General features: G+C 38.8%; 4 non-coding genes across 4 annotated transcripts; all 4 read right to left on the minus strand.

Moving 5' to 3' along the window:
* Window positions 1–3,590: 3,590 nt before the first annotated feature.
* LOC145677016 (5S ribosomal RNA) lies at window positions 3,591–3,709 on the minus strand. The gene has a single exon (XR_014129588.1). It is a non-coding gene; the product is annotated as a 5S ribosomal RNA (ribosomal RNA).
* A 177-nt stretch (window positions 3,710–3,886) lies between these two features.
* LOC145677011 (5S ribosomal RNA) lies at window positions 3,887–4,005 on the minus strand. The gene has a single exon (XR_014129583.1). It is a non-coding gene; the product is annotated as a 5S ribosomal RNA (ribosomal RNA).
* Window positions 4,006–17,023: 13,018 nt separating this feature from the next.
* LOC145677018 (5S ribosomal RNA) lies at window positions 17,024–17,142 on the minus strand. The gene has a single exon (XR_014129589.1). It is a non-coding gene; the product is annotated as a 5S ribosomal RNA (ribosomal RNA).
* Window positions 17,143–17,319: 177 nt separating this feature from the next.
* LOC145677012 (5S ribosomal RNA) lies at window positions 17,320–17,438 on the minus strand. Its single transcript, XR_014129584.1, has one exon. It is a non-coding gene; the product is annotated as a 5S ribosomal RNA (ribosomal RNA).
* Window positions 17,439–17,900: the final 462 nt, after the last annotated feature.

The following is a 17,900-nucleotide window of genomic DNA, read 5'->3' on the forward strand; positions in this document are numbered from 1 at the left end:
AGGAGTATTGAAAGTATTCCTGGAGAACGTAATCAGAGATGCTGTTACATACACAGAACACGCCAAGAGGAAGACAGTGACAGCTATGGATGTTGTGTATGCCTTGAAGAGGCAAGGAAGAACCCTGTACGGTTTCGGAGGTTAAGTTGGGGTTCCTCCTATTTTGGATATAAAATTGGCATAAACGGCTCTTTTCAGAGCCAACAAATTTATATAAAGGGAAAGATTTACTTTGTGCGATTTTCTGTTAGATTATAAGAATTCGTGTAACTACATTAAAGCCTTTTGATGCACACTAAATTACAGACGTAGAGAGATTAATTTGAGAAAATCATACGTTTTTTTTTACATTATGTACGTTCATGTATACGTATTCATATCATGTAGCAGTATTAATGCTGGAGAAGGGGTTCTGGTTGGAAATTGGCGATTTGTTGGAAGTAGCGAGCATGAGAGATGCGAAACGCAAGTCGGAATTTCTGTTCTGACAGTAGGATGTACGTATAGAGGCTTATACAACTTCTATACTGTGCTGTGAGGGGCGAATAATGCGTTAGAAACCTGAATCTTGTCCTTTATCTTGTTTACGTGGTCTTGGGTTCGATTTCTTTCTTTTGCGGTAGTGTCTATTGTGATTTACATGTAAATTAATGACACTTCGTAGCGGGTTACTAAAATAAAGAGTAATACAAATATGAGATGTAGGTTAATGCATTGTATACTTCACATTATTTACTAAAGAAAGGCAGTAGTTACAAGAAACCTAGGCTCGCTCGTTGGGCACAGTAGCAAATGAGTTCTGAGATCAGAGAATAAGAGTAGTTGCGTATTACAAACCATATACATATAACACATATCACACAAATATGAATATCGACCTTGCAAAGAATAAATCGTACTTAAGTGTGCATTTAATGTCATTACTATGTTGCAAAAGAAATTTAGGAAAGTTTTCTGATCCGCTCTGTTCATGATGTCATTGGGGCATAGTAATGAACAATAATAAATGTCGAGAACATATTGAACAGAGTAATTTCAGCCAAGCCAACGCAAGAGAGAAACATGAGTGCTTTAAGAATGTTGGAAATTCCTTTGTCTAGCATGAAGTACATGAGAATATGTGGTATGAGGTTTTCTTCCATTGCTGAGAATCTGGGCTCGACTGTCCTGTCCTCTGGGTAATATGAGCCCGATGTACGCAAATATCAAAAAAATGTAGCTAGCGACAATACAAAAGGTAATGATCTTATAATTAATAATGTAGTGGGAACTAAGCACATCGCTGTTTGGAGTATTCTAAAGTTAGTGTGACTTCCTATGGGCTTCAATTACGATCGACGACTACACATATACTAATTAATCGAATAGCAGCGAGAATTTCGAATGAAACTAAGCAACTATCTCAGACACTTTTGATGAGTCTGTATATCGAAAACAATTCATTTCAATCGTAAATCTCCTCTATAAAGGGGTTTGTGGCCCTCATAAGGGCCGATTTGTATGAGATATAGGTCTTACATTTATGCCTTCTTCTCAGTTTTCTTGGGCAGAAGTACAGCTTGAATGTTGGGCAAAACACCACCCTGAGCGATTGTAACTCCAGACAACAACTTGTTTAATTCCTCGTCGTTACGGATAGCTAACTGCAGATGACGTGGAATAATCCTAGTCTTCTTGTTGTCACGAGCAGCGTTGCCTGCCAACTCAAGAACTTCAGCTGCCAGGTATTCCATGACTGCAGCCAAATACACGGGAGCGCCAGCACCAACTCGTTCGGCATAGTTACCCTTTCGCAAAAGACGATGGATTCTGCCTACTGGGAATTGAAGGCCAGCCCTGCTGGAGCGGGACTTGCTCTTTCCCTTGACTTTTCCACCTTTGCCGCGACCAGACATTGTTCAATATTCTTTCGTAATAAGATGAGAGGAAAAATTGCGGCCTCCACAGGTTCCACAGGTTATCTTGACAAATTGGTCGAGTTGGAGTTCCGGGCTATAAGCCCCTGCCTCTTATATGAGATGATAATCCATTTGAAGTGACGGCATGTGAAGTGATGACCAAATCAGCCACTGTCGCTGATCGCCAGGGAATGTGGATTCTGGTAGAAGTCCTGTATGATGCCTGGGGAGCTGTGAGTCCGGTCGTTGCTGTTGAGAGAGTTTTAGCGCTGGAAGCTGAGACGAGTCTTGATTGGCAGCAGCGATGACCAATGAGGCGGCCTGGAGTGGCCCTCATAAGGGTGTGGTCCTGAATGTATGGAAAGAACGTGATTAATTGAAGAATTCACTAAGCATGTCAATGAAGATTGACAGCTTGCTGAACAGGTCTTGTTCTTCTTTCAGTTTCGGCATATACTTCTTGAGGAGAGGGAGTAATTTGAAGAGTTCAAAGTCCTTTAAGAGTTGAAGAAGGTCCTTTAAGGAATTGGCAGCAGTGTCTTCGGATGCTGAAGGAGATGTATCTTTCGTTGGAAGAGAAGGCCAGGTGGTCCGGTCATCTGTACTGGAAAAGGGCTTGGTGGGCTTCGTGGTTGGTTGTGTCGTGGGAGTCGGCGTGGTTTCTGAAGAAGCGGTCTTGTTGGTTTTCCCCTGGATGAATCAAGTCAGTTTTGTTACTACTTCAAGCGTGCACCCGAGTGCATCAAATGAAAAGCAAGGCAGTTGGCGCGAATTGAAACACGTACTGTAATTTAAATGAAGTCGATAAATCGGCGGACACATCTAATTTTGCTGAACGAGTGAGTCATCATGCCACCAAAAACTAGCGGAAAGGCTGCAAAGAAGGCTGGTAAAGCCCAAAAGAATATCTCCAAGGGAGATAAGAAGAAGAAGAGGAGGAGGAAGGAGAGCTATGCCATTTACATCTACAAAGTTTTGAAGCAAGTGCATCCTGACACTGGCATATCTAGCAAAGCTATGAGTATCATGAACAGCTTTGTTAATGACATCTTCGAGCGTATTGCTGCTGAAGCTTCTCGTTTGGCCCATTACAATAAGCGGTCAACTATCACCAGCCGGGAAATCCAAACAGCTGTGCGCCTTCTTTTGCCTGGTGAACTTGCCAAGCACGCTGTAAGTGAGGGTACGAAGGCTGTTACCAAGTACACAAGCTCTAAGTAAAAATCTTCTTCAAGATTTTTCATTTCAAACGGTCCTTGTCAGGACCAACACATTATTCGAAAGAGTTAAATCACGAAATTTGCTTCATTCTGTTATGTAGAAACACGTTGAAATCCAATTTCTATATGCTGTTAGTAAAAAAGTAAAGCACATAGCGGAGATGTGTCGTGCTTGTATACGAAAGGCATTTACTCGCCGGAGATCTACACTTAGTCATAATAATTTACTTTTAAAAAGTGGTAATACATTCCGTGTTAAGTATAGTAGTAGGTGCACACGGATCGGAAATCAGGTTATTTTAATGTGCCGTGCAAATAAACAGGCTGTTAGTGTAAGAAATAGTGGGTATAACGCTTAGAATATCGATTAATCGCTATGAAATAATGTTGATAAATTATCTCTTGAAAGTACTATAAAATTAATGTTTCTAGTATTTTCGTACTTGAAGGATAATGAAATTTGAAAAAGAGATGCCAACAGCACCTGGTGTTCCCAGGCGGTCACCCATCCAAGTACTGACCAGGCCCGATGCTGCTTGACTTCGGTGATCGGACGAGAACCGGTATATTCAGCATGGTATGGCCGTTGGCGAATGCATATGGCTTCGAGTGAGTTATTGTAGCTACGTAGGTTTGTCGGTGAATACTCAAAAAGACCAGCGCGTGGAAAGCGTTGCTAATTGTTTTAAGTAATGCATGATTACGAAATTATCGTGGTGAACGATGTGAGAATATTCGTCTTTGTGAAAAACAAAATTAGAAAAAGTATACCAACAGCACCTGGTGTTCCCAGGCGGTCACCCATCCAAGTACTGACCAGGCCCGATGCTGCTTGACTTCGGTGATCGGACGAGAACCGGTATATTCAGCATGGTATGGCCGTTGGCAACTACCTTTTCTTCAATGTCCTGTTAAGGAAGTATGTTTTAAGTAAGAATTGACATTATTAACTATAAAGGCAAGCATATTAACGTCGTTAACATTACTTGGAATATACTAATATTCGAATAAATATTTGAATGTTCGAATGATGAGTGATTCGGATGTTCATAGTGCCACTGTGTCCTATCGAGTTTACTATCACGAACCACGTATGAAATTGTATATAAATAAATAAAAATAAATCCTTTATTAAGTATTGATTACAGGAAAAAGGCAAACTTACATTCTTTAATGTACACAATGAAATGTATGAAAGATATTTTTAAGATATGTTTCACTTACCCTTTATAACGCAAGGTAGTTTTCAGTGTAGCATTCTCTTCAGCTGCGAGATAACGTAAGGCAGATGATCATTCAGTCGTGAAGCACTAAAATGTAATATACATTTTAACTATTATCGATAAGAATTATTTACTGCAGGGATGCAAATAAAGTGAGGCAAATTAGTAAATAAAAACCGATACTGTAACTGATAATATAATTAGTTGTATCTGTATTAGTTGTATATACAGTAATCGCACGATTATCCGCGGAGTTGGATGTTGGCATAATCGCGCATAATCAGCAGTATGAGCAGAAAAGGGAAATGAAATGAAATATTTAGATTTACGTCGCATACTTATACCGGTTACGCTAAAGGAGACGGTGATGATGAGTACTGAATGAAGAAAGTGGGAGGAAACGGGAGAAACCCGAGAAAACCCATGAGCACGGTCTTTATGCACGACAAAGTTCACACGGCACGAGCTGGGATTGAATCAGGGACCCCAAGCACCGGAGGCCAAAAAACGGACAAAAAGTCTTTCGTGCAACTTTCGTTTTCGGTAAAAAGTTTACACATAATTTAGAAAGAGTAGTTTTCTGGTCTTTTTATTTCACAAGTTGGTTCATGTCTATATTTTTTACATGCATAAAAAATTTTTCAACTCCCTTGCTTATTTCCTGTTAAAGACCTCTACCTCTGATTGTATTTTTTGCACATATTCTTATTGTTTTCAGACAACATTTCTAAAAGCGTAATTTATCGTCAGCAAGAAAAGAAAAGGAAAGCCTCGGATAGTGGAATGTGTACTGTATATATATATATATATATATATATATATATATATATATATATATACGTATTAGTATATAGTTTTATTTTATACGTCTCCTATTATTACACAATGTGCAGATATTGTCAAAGCGCAAGTAAATATGTATAACTCCCCGTTCTGCACTTAATAACTTGAAAGAAGTTCGGGGAAGGTAGTGTAACAGAAAGTGCAAACAGAAATGAGGGTTTAAAGGCATTTAATATTATTCCGTAGTAGTATGATTTTTTGTAAAAAAAAAAATATATATATATATATATATATATCTAAACATACATATTCAATGATATAGTAAGAGGTTAGCAGCACTGATAGAACTGCAGAAAGTACAAAACCGTTAATAAGAAAGAGAGAGAGATGGTGGCCGCTTTTGTGCTTTTCATTGGCTAATTCCGAATTGCGCGCGAATACGTACGAGATTTCTTTCTTTTTCCTCTTCGCAGCCCAGATGTTGCCAATTAGAAGTTTTTAGTACTACATTTGTATGAAAATGTTGCCTTTAAGAAATGTGGTTTGCATACAGAGAAAAGAGCAAAATGAATATTTACCTTAGTGGGCATGAAAAAAGACGAAACATTTTGCAAGATGGACACACGAACTTCCTTAATGCAGGCGTTCAGTACATTATTGTAAAGAAAAAAACACTAAAAAGAATTACTTCAATATCCCTAGCAACATTCAACAATTCATAGAGAAAAATCTTTATTTTGAGAACAATGGAAAACTATGTAATTGTAGATAACTACTAAATTTAATGATTAAGGAAAACGTTTAGGCCCGGCCCTTCAGAAAGAAAGTGCACAGAATATTCTCTCATGGAAGCAATTGCAAAATCAACATTTTGTTTGCAGTTATAATTAGAGGATCTATATACAGGGTGTTCGAAAAAGAATGTATCCTCTTGAAAGAAAATATTCTCTGGGCCCCTAATCCTTTATATACCGAAAGGAAGTTTGTATAGCATTTTTTCTTACCTTCGTTAGAAGAATTGAAAGTGACTACTATCGTGACACGGGAGATATTTAATCGATAGTCGAATTACTCACATACTCGAATGAACACGTCTCTTGTAAGGAGAGGAAAGGCTTCTGTGATCCGCTATCGCAGCTGTGTCATATCTGCAGAGAATGTTAGGACACAAACGTGATCTTTGAGAGCCTCGTGAAAAGAAGTCGCATAGTATCATGTGTGGAGACATCGGGGCCATCTGAAGAACGCTTCATCATTAGGACCAAGGGCGAGTTACGAAACACTCTGGGATATATTTATTAACATAACTTCTCGTCATTCTGCAAGTGTGGTGGAGCTCCATCCTATTGGAAAAGGAAACCTCGGGAGCCCTCTTCATGTGTAGGTATCGTTCACATCTGAAGCATGTGAAGATAGATTACTGTACTATCGTGTACCTAAAATCATTTTCTACGAATACGAACATGTCTACACTGAAGGCAGTGCAGCTCTTTTTCTCTTTTTTTTGGTCATGTATTGTAACGCGGGGCAATGCACACAATAACATGTAATGTTGTGTATCATCATAAAGGGCCAGGGCGATGATTGGATCTTGATGGACGTGGAGAACTGATAGGTGATGTGAGTGGTATTGTGATCTATGGTTGTATGTTTACTGATGAATGCATAAGGAGAGGTGAAGGGGTTGCCTTTTTTTTTATGTCGATCGGGAGGGAAGCGATTGGGAAACTTTTGACTTTGTTTTTCAACCGAATATATTGATTGAATAGGTCGCCGACAATTTTACGGGGCGTCACGTCGTTGCCTTTTTCATGTCGATCGCGAGCGAAGCGAGCGTTTTTTTTTTTTTTTTTTTTTTTTTTTTTTTTTTTTTTTACCGACAATATGTATTGAATCGGTTGCCAACACCTTTAGGGGCGCGTCACGTCCTTCTTTCTGTGCTGATCGCGAGCGAAGCGAGCGCGAAATTTTTGACTTTTTTTTTTTTTTTTTTTTTTTTTTTTTACCCACAATATTTATTCAATCGGTCGCCAACACTTTTAGGGGTGCGTCACGTCCTCTTTTCTCTGCTGATCGCGAGCGAAGCGAGCGCGAAATTTTGACCTTTTTTTCTCTTTTTAATTCTTTTTTTTCTTTAAGAAAAAATATTGATTTCATAGGTCGCGAACATTTTTACGGGATGCAACATCGTTTATTTGTTTTTCCAACCGTCTTTCTGTCTTGAGCCCCCGCCAAGTTAACTTTATGGTGGACAAAAACTATGTGCGGTGGGTTACCGCGGGGTTCTCCCGTTTCCTCCCACTTTCTTCATTCCACCACCATTTCAATCATTTCTCATAATCAGCGCCTCTTTTAGCCGCGGCATAACGTGGGACGTAAAACAAAGATTTCCTTTAGTTGCTTTCTGTCTTGATTACGAGCGCGAAATTTTTTACTTTTTTTTTCTTTCTTTTGATATTATTCATTTAATAGGACGGCAACACCTTTACGGGCCGCCGCGTCGTCGTTTACACTTCTTCAGCCCATATTCTTTCTGCTTGTTCGTTTTCCGGCATCTTGTTATCACCGCCCGCGGCAATGCCTATGTCTTTCATCGCTTTTTGAAGCAAATCTTTAATAAATATGCACTCTCACATTTGTACTAATATGCATACCACAGTGGATAGACTGTAACTAGGAAAGCAGAAGCCTGCATATCATATTATTTAACAGTTGAAAGTGAACTGTCATTTTAAGTTTGATTTTGATCAGATGAGTGCAGTTCAACTCGTCGACAATTGTGAAGATTCTCGAGGTTAGGGACCATCCATTTTGTGCTTTGTAATGAAAATGGCTGCAGCCAAACTTCTCTGATCTGAATGAAACTTGGCATGATGATACATCTTGACCTGCTCTACAAGTTTATTTAGTATTTTCCGTTGCGCAGGCTTTTGCTTCTCCAGGTTCTCCCATGGAACTGAGAAACGTATTCAGTCGAACTTCTGCGGTAAGTCAGTATATCATCCTGAGAAGTTTGATCGAGATAGCAGAGGTTCGACTATTCGTTTTTCAATTCCATGTGATATTACAACACGGTGAACTAAATTTATATAGAAACACTTTGATTTTGTTTTGTTTTTTGCTAGCATTAAACTGAGAAAATGTTATTCAATAGACAGAGAACACCACTCAAAGAAAAGTACATCATAAGAATATATATATGGTTGCTGTGGTTCTCGGTTTAATTTGCTAGTTAAGAAACTTGCTCTAAATAAGTACATCTTACAGGTGAAAAACTAAGCCAGGCGATAGAATTAAATATAAAGTTATACACTTTTATTTTACGTTTACTAGTGTTGGGTTACTACTGTAAAATAAGTCAGTATATATGAAAGATAACTGTATTAGGTACTATTTTCCACCGGCGGTGTATTCTTGCATAGTGTACTTAATGTTTACAAGCGGGGCGCTACTAGTATGGATGCATGACAAGTGCTATTGAAACTCGAAAACTAACTGGTTTCCACTACCCTTGCTTATACGTATACCCGCGTCGCCTTCGCTCCTGTTCACTTTGGACGCACATTCTTGCTATCGCTCAGGCCCCCAGCTTTCTCCTGTTTTGGCTCCCTTAAATAGTATTCGTGCTTTTTATTGGCCACCTGGCAAAGCACTTGTAATGATTTTACACCAGTAACTCTAAAATACATGTGTATTACTTTATTTAATTCTGTCGTCTGCAGAATTTTTTTTTTTTTCGTACAAATATGCCTTTTCATGCAGAACACTGAATTTTGCCTGTAAATTTTTGAGAATATGCTGTGACGAAACTTGAGCACCGTTCTTCTTTTCTTTCTTATCACGAGTCTTCTTTAGCCTAATGAGCACAATCATCACACGATAACGACTATTCTTTTCATTTAACTTGTAAACAAGTTGAACTAATAATAATAATTGATGTACAAAGGAGAAGTGTCCTACATATTTGAGGTAAAAAATAAAATAAATATACTTCTACTTCATCCGTGTTTACAAAGTTAAATGTTATCGATTTACAAAAAATGGTCACCTATCCACACACTGACCAGGCTCGACACTGCTTGACCATACATATTAAAACATCGGTCCCACTGAATACACAAGTAGTAAGCACATTCACATAAAAATAATTAGGATTACAGTATATAAAATGCGTTAATTAAAATAGCAAATGCCTTACCTTATCACAGGCGATCCAAAGCCACTGCACATCATCTGCTACGCACACTATATTCCTCCAATATTTCACTCACTTCCTATATCACGCAACAGAAAATATTAATAAAATTCACTTAGCAACATTTTCATTTTTAATCAACAATACGTATAACAATTAAGAATAAAATTAATTGTGAGCACATTGTTATAATTAGAATACTGTTTTTATTCGTTTACAAATATGGGATTAATATAGAGCTGGCAGCAACAATATATACAACTCATCCTGTATGTATCGTAAATCCTAACTTGAGAAGACATCTCTGACGCAAACAATGAGACAAGAAATCAAATACTATATCCGACACATTTGGGGTTTATTGAACTTCAATGTTGGAAGATACCACCTTGTCGGTAGTACAAATGTAATATCCTTACAACACGCGGAACTTTTGCCAGGCATATCTAGGAATTTGGGAAGATTAATTGATATCCTTAATGTGCAATGTATGATTATGACGCATTGTTATGTACACGCAGACGGAACCAGGACAATCTATAGATGACATTTGCACTGTGTTTGGACAATTTGTTCGCAGAAAATAACCGTTTTTGTCTATGAATACTTGAGAACATGGAAGGTATGAGATATACATTTTATGCGCAAATATTATAATACAAATCATTGTTAGTTTGGTGGATGCGTGAAAGAAAGAAAAGGAGTAGATTTTTGCAGACGTCCGGATATAAAGCGAGAACTGAGAATACGCATCTATAACATCTATTTTCTTTGTGTTAATGATATCGATGAACTAAACGGGGAAACTAAAATACAACTGTTTGCAGTATAATTCGAAGTATAGTCAAGTGCAGAGGCGTACTCACGGGGTGTCCACCGGGTGCGGACTCCTCGCAAAAGTTCCTAAGTGAACATACATTTGCAGACTTTCTCATTAAATGTAGTTATTAACAGGGAAAATATTGATGTATCATCAATATAAATCTGATCTTACACTTCATCTGTACTCTGTCTGTATCATGTTTTTGTGAAAAAGTAAGTGGAATATTTATCGTGTTTTCGAATGCAGAATAATAGTATATAGACATAGTGGCTTGTAGTATTGGAACCTTGCCCCCCGAAGCTTGGATCCCTTAGAAGAAAAAAAAATGCATGCGCGCCTGGTGAAATGGTTAACGAATTCAGTTCACTCGATGAATCGACAGATAGTAATACACATTTCGACAGATCGACAGCATTCGACAGATACAGACATATGAAAGTAGCACAAGAATTAGGCGAAAGTCCGTGCGTTTCCTCAATTCACGTAGGAAACAACAGAAAATATCAACTACCATAAAATAATCCGTATATATATTTAATTTATTTGGAATAAAATAAATATAGAAACAACCTGTTCATACATAACTACGGTAAGTGCGTTAATTGCTAACGTAAGAACAAATATGAAACAAGGCACAAAATAAAAAAGAAAAATAAAGTTAAAGGGAATAAATATTTAGGCTTGATTGTCATTCGTATTAAGAAGCTGGGTAATAAAATGTTAAAATCTACAGAAAATTATGAAATTAAATCAGGATTTGAAATAAAAGTCTATACATTGGAAGTAGGCCAGGGAGTTTGCAAGGCAGATGTGTGCGACACGCGTTACTTTATAGATTCCCTTCATTGAACTATAGTAAGCAGTACGAAGATGGTACTTTGCGTATAATCACAGGAAGGATTGAAGTTAATTACCATGGTAATATAATTATTTATTGATAAGTATTTCCATGTTAAATTATGAAAATTATAAGCACAAGGAGGGTGAAAAAGTAGTGTGACCGACTTAGCAATGACTGAAACATAAATAGAAAAGCGAATAAAAACAAATGCCTTTTGAGTTATGTGGAATAAAGTTTCTTCTAGCCAGTAAGGAAGAATAGGATCTGGTGCATTCATTGAATACCTGAAAAAAATCGTTTATCAAAATAGAAGGAAACACACTTATCGTTGTGGCAACTACGAACTTCTGTTTACCTCAGCCCGCCTCAGCAAGTGCTTTCTATCCGGTCCGCGCTCCGTAACCAAACTCAACGCTGCCTGCTAGCGAAAATTTCATTCTTCAGTATCGTTGAGTTTATTGCAGAAAGCAATGGCAGATACGGCATCAGCACCTGCAGCCCCGGCACAGGCTTCTCCTAAGAAGTCTGCAAAGCCTAAGAAACCAAAAACAACACCTTCTCATCCAAGAACATCAGAAATGGTGAACAACGCCATCAAGAATTTGAAGGAAAGGGGAGGAAGTTCACTGCAAGCTATTAAGAAATACATCTCTCAGAACTACAAAGTGGATGCCGAGAAGCTTGCTCCATTTATCAAGAAATACTTGAGAAGTGCAGTTGCTTCTGGGTCTTTGGTTCAGACCAAGGGAAAAGGTGCATCTGGATCGTTTAAGCTTAGTGCTTCATCGCTGAAGGAGAAGCCTGAAGGTGGATCTTCAACCAAGGCGAAACGATCAGCATCAAAGGAGAAGAAGCCTGCGAAAAAGCCAGCAGCTAAACGTCCCAAGAAGACTGGTGAAAAGAAAAAGGCTGCTGCTCCCAAACCTAAGAAATCACCATCTAAAGTGAAGAAGGCAAAAACTCCCAAGAAGCCAAAGGCCCCGAAGCCAAAGAAGGCTACAGCAAAACCGAAAAGTGCTAAGAAGGCTGCACCAAAGAAGAAGTAAATGTGTCAGTAAATCATCTGACATTTTAAAACGGCTCTTTTTAGAGCCATCAAATACTTTGAGAAGAGTAAAATTGTGCTTTTCCTATCATTATCACATGTTCATTCATAGCAATGTATAGTATACACGCAAGGGACTTTGAGTTTTCTTTTTAACCGAAGCACTTCTTGATGTAAGTGCTTTATAACAGAGGGGAATTGAGGGTGGGGAAAGAAAGCTTTCACGGGTGTCAAGAATGGTGTACTCGAAAAAAAAATGGGGAACACATTACGTAATGTCAATTTGTGATCACTTACTTTTTCCTTGTTCCTATCTTCAAGTAGCGAAACAGTACAGAAAACGCACTTAATGCATTTGTTAGAAAAACTTTTGCAGGCTGACTGGGTTCGATTCTCGGTGGGAGCTCAAATGTTTCGCATTGCACGTTAATAAGTAGGTCCACGTTTGAAACAGCCTTGCTGCTGAAAGGGACACTAAACTAAAATCAACTCTTTTCAAGGCTGGGGTGAAAGAAATGTTCGAACTTATTACAACTCGTGAAAGTGAAGTAGACTATGTTTCAATTTAACGTCGTACTATTATGATTTTTATGATAAAGGAGACGGGTGATTACGCCTAATGAATGATGGAAATACTGGTGTAATGAGAAAGTGTTAGGAAAAGGGAACACGCTAATAACCACGGATACCGTCTTATAATTCGTAATATTGCTATAAAGAAAAATAGTAACACCAGCAGAAATGTAGGTGTACAATTGAACTGATGTTAAGTACAAACAGACACTTAAAGAAAGTTTAGTTTAACGTTTGCATTCAACAGCAGCGACCTCTGACAAAATAATATTACTTTTGCTACCTTGGAAGAAGTACATATTTCGCCTGCGAGTTCTATCAGATTAATAACGTTGAGAAGGGCAAACAGTGGTTGAATCGAAGTTAAGTTATGCAACATATGGCAAAATCGAACCCTTGACCACATAAAACGAAGATAATCAATCGGTAAACATAGGGGAAAACTAAAGAATATACTTGAAAGATAGGATGATATACGAAACGACAGGAAAACGAAGGTAGATGTATTAACTATGCAACATACGGCGTGAGAATTTAAAAAAAAAAGATAACAAGTATGGACAAGATCCTTGTTAGGATAACAGCATCTCTAAGTAGTGTATTGGTCCTAAAAAGGACCGTTTTTGAACTCAGTGCCAGAACTTCAAACTTAAGCACGTTCCCCACGGATGCGGCGAGCAAGCTGAATGTCCTTAGGCATGATTGTGACTCTCTTTGCGTGAATAGCACACAAGTTGGTGTCTTCGAAAAGCCCTACAAGGTAAGCTTCACTTGCCTCCTGTAAAGCCATGACAGCTGAGCTTTGGAAGCGAAGATCTGTCTTGAAATCTTGTGCAATTTCTCGGACGAGTCGTTGGAAGGGCAGCTTGCGGATGAGCAATTCAGTGCTCTTCTGGTAACGACGAATTTCTCGGAGAGCCACAGTACCAGGCCTGTAACGATGGGGCTTTTTCACTCCACCGGTAGCTGGAGCACTCTTTCTTGCAGCTTTGGTGGCAAGCTGCTTTCGAGGAGCTTTGCCTCCAGTAGATTTCCTAGCTGTCTGCTTGGTACGTGCCATTGCAACTGTCACGACTTGTTTCAAATAATTGCGCGCTGAATGAAGTCAAGTTATATAAAGAGCAAAACCGTTAAATCAAGCTATTTCTCATTGGATAAAGTCAGTCGAAAAGGACAGTTCTCATTGGCTTAGACACGTTTTGTGTTTTTCCTCCGTGCTTTCCCTGCATGATCGAAGGAACAAAACCACGAGTCTTGGGCTGCTTGGGCTTGTATTTCTCGTGTGTGGTGAGCGAAGCAGTAACATATCGAAATGACAGGACGTGGAAAAGGAGGCAAGGGTCTTGGCAAAGGAGGTGCCAAGCGCCACCGTAAAGTTCTTCGTGACAACATCCAGGGTATCACCAAACCCGCTATTAGGCGTCTTGCTCGCCGTGGTGGTGTGAAGCGTATCTCTGGTCTCATTTATGAAGAGACCCGAGGAGTATTGAAAGTATTCCTGGAGAACGTAATCAGAGATGCTGTTACATACACAGAACACGCCAAGAGGAAGACAGTGACAGCTATGGATGTTGTGTATGCCTTGAAGAGGCAAGGAAGAACCCTGTACGGTTTCGGAGGTTAAGTTGGGGTTCCTCCTATTTTGGATATAAAATTGGCATAAACGGCTCTTTTCAGAGCCAACAAATTTATATAAAGGGAAAGATTTACTTTGTGCGATTTTCTGTTAGATTATAAGAATTCGTGTAACTACATTAAAGCCTTTTGATGCACACTAAATTACAGACGTAGAGAGATTAATTTGAGAAAATCATACGTTTTTTTTTACATTATGTACGTTCATGTATACGTATTCATATCATGTAGCAGTATTAATGCTGGAGAAGGGGTTCTGGTTGGAAATTGGCGATTTGTTGGAAGTAGCGAGCATGAGAGATGCGAAACGCAAGTCGGAATTTCTGTTCTGACAGTAGGATGTACGTATAGAGGCTTATACAACTTCTATACTGTGCTGTGAGGGGCGAATAATGCGTTAGAAACCTGAATCTTGTCCTTTATCTTGTTTACGTGGTCTTGGGTTCGATTTCTTTCTTTTGCGGTAGTGTCTATTGTGATTTACATGTAAATTAATGACACTTCGTAGCGGGTTACTAAAATAAAGAGTAATACAAATATGAGATGTAGGTTAATGCATTGTATACTTCACATTATTTACTAAAGAAAGGCAGTAGTTACAAGAAACCTAGGCTCGCTCGTTGGGCACAGTAGCAAATATGAGTTCTGAGATCAGAGAATAAGAGTAGTTGCGTATTACAAACCATATACATATAACACATATCACACAAATATGAATATCGACCTTGCAAAGAATAAATCGTACTTAAGTGTGCATTTAATGTCATTACTATGTTGCAAAAGAAATTTAGGAAAGTTTTCTGATCCGCTCTGTTCATGATGTCATTGGGGCATAGTAATGAACAATAATAAATGTCGAGAACATATTGAACAGAGTAATTTCAGCCAAGCCAACGCAAGAGAGAAACATGAGTGCTTTAAGAATGTTGGAAATTCCTTTGTCTAGCATGAAGTACATGAGAATATGTGGTATGAGGTTTTCTTCCATTGCTGAGAATCTGGGCTCGACTGTCCTGTCCTCTGGGTAATATGAGCCCGATGTACGCAAATATCAAAAAAATGTAGCTAGCGACAATACAAAAGGTAATGATCTTATAATTAATAATGTAGTGGGAACTAAGCACATCGCTGTTTGGAGTATTCTAAAGTTAGTGTGACTTCCTATGGGCTTCAATTACGATCGACGACTACACATATACTAATTAATCGAATAGCAGCGAGAATTTCGAATGAAACTAAGCAACTATCTCAGACACTTTTGATGAGTCTGTATATCGAAAACAATTCATTTCAATCGTAAATCTCCTCTATAAAGGGGTTTGTGGCCCTCATAAGGGCCGATTTGTATGAGATATAGGTCTTACATTTATGCCTTCTTCTCAGTTTTCTTGGGCAGAAGTACAGCTTGAATGTTGGGCAAAACACCACCCTGAGCGATTGTAACTCCAGACAACAACTTGTTTAATTCCTCGTCGTTACGGATAGCTAACTGCAGATGACGTGGAATAATCCTAGTCTTCTTGTTGTCACGAGCAGCGTTGCCTGCCAACTCAAGAACTTCAGCTGCCAGGTATTCCATGACTGCAGCCAAATACACGGGAGCGCCAGCACCAACTCGTTCGGCATAGTTACCCTTTCGCAAAAGACGATGGATTCTGCCTACTGGGAATTGAAGGCCAGCCCTGCTGGAGCGGGACTTGCTCTTTCCCTTGACTTTTCCACCTTTGCCGCGACCAGACATTGTTCAATATTCTTTCGTAATAAGATGAGAGGAAAAATTGCGGCCTCCCATGAATCAAGTCAGTTTTGTTACTACTTCAAGCGTGCACCCGAGTGCATCAAATGAAAAGCAAGGCAGTTGGCGCGAATTGAAACACGTACTGTAATTTAAATGAAGTCGATAAATCGGCGGACACATCTAATTTTGCTGAACGAGTGAGTCATCATGCCACCAAAAACTAGCGGAAAGGCTGCAAAGAAGGCTGGTAAAGCCCAAAAGAATATCTCCAAGGGAGATAAGAAGAAGAAGAGGAGGAGGAAGGAGAGCTATGCCATTTACATCTACAAAGTTTTGAAGCAAGTGCATCCTGACACTGGCATATCTAGCAAAGCTATGAGTATCATGAACAGCTTTGTTAATGACATCTTCGAGCGTATTGCTGCTGAAGCTTCTCGTTTGGCCCATTACAATAAGCGGTCAACTATCACCAGCCGGGAAATCCAAACAGCTGTGCGCCTTCTTTTGCCTGGTGAACTTGCCAAGCACGCTGTAAGTGAGGGTACGAAGGCTGTTACCAAGTACACAAGCTCTAAGTAAAAATCTTCTTCAAGATTTTTCATTTCAAACGGTCCTTGTCAGGACCAACACATTATTCGAAAGAGTTAAATCACGAAATTTGCTTCATTCTGTTATGTAGAAACACGTTGAAATCCAATTTCTATATGCTGTTAGTAAAAAAGTAAAGCACATAGCGGAGATGTGTCGTGCTTGTATACGAAAGGCATTTACTCGCCGGAGATCTACACTTAGTCATAATAATTTACTTTTAAAAAGTGGTAATACATTCCGTGTTAAGTATAGTAGTAGGTGCACACGGATCGGAAATCAGGTTATTTTAATGTGCCGTGCAAATAAACAGGCTGTTAGTGTAAGAAATAGTGGGTATAACGCTTAGAATTCGATTAATCGCTATGAAATAATGTTGATAAATTATCTCTTGAAAGTACTATAAAATTAATGTTTCTAGTATTTTCGTACTTGAAGGATAATGAAATTTGAAAAAGAGATGCCAACAGCACCTGGTGTTCCCAGGCGGTCACCCATCCAAGTACTGACCAGGCCCGATGCTGCTTGACTTCGGTGATCGGACGAGAACCGGTATATTCAGCATGGTATGGCCGTTGGCGAATGCATATGGCTTCGAGTGAGTTATTGTAGCTACGTAGGTTTGTCGGTGAATACTCAAAAAGACCAGCGCGTGGAAAGCGTTGCTAATTGTTTTAAGTAATGCATGATTACGAAATTATCGTGGTGAACGATGTGAGAATATTCGTCTTTGTGAAAAACAAAATTAGAAAAAGTATACCAACAGCACCTGGTGTTCCCAGGCGGTCACCCATCCAAGTACTGACCAGGCCCGATGCTGCTTGACTTCGGTGATCGGACGAGAACCGGTATATTCAGCATGGTATGGCCGTTGGCAACTACCTTTTCTTCAATGTCCTGTTAAGGAAGTATGTTTTAAGTAAGAATTGACATTATTAACTATAAAGGCAAGCATATTAACGTCGTTAACATTACTTGGAATATACTAATATTCGAATAAATATTTGAATGTTCGAATGATGAGTGATTCGGATGTTCATAGTGCCACTGTGTCCTATCGAGTTTACTATCACGAACCACGTATGAAATTGTATATAAATAAATAAAAATAAATCCTTTATTAAGTATTGATTACAGGAAAAAGGCAAACTTACATTCTTTAATGTACACAATGAAATGTATGAAAGATATTTTTAAGATATGTTTCACTTACCCTTTATAACGCAAGGTAGTTTTCAGTGTAGCATTCTCTTCAGCTGCGAGATAACGTAAGGCAGATGATCATTCAGTCGTGAAGCACTAAAATGTAATATACATTTTAACTATTATCGATAAGAA

The sequence above is a fragment of the Thermobia domestica genome, unplaced genomic scaffold, assembly GCF_964235325.1.
Source record: "Thermobia domestica unplaced genomic scaffold, izTheDome1.hap1.1 HAP1_SCAFFOLD_530, whole genome shotgun sequence".
Taxonomy (NCBI): domain Eukaryota; kingdom Metazoa; phylum Arthropoda; class Insecta; order Zygentoma; family Lepismatidae; genus Thermobia; species Thermobia domestica.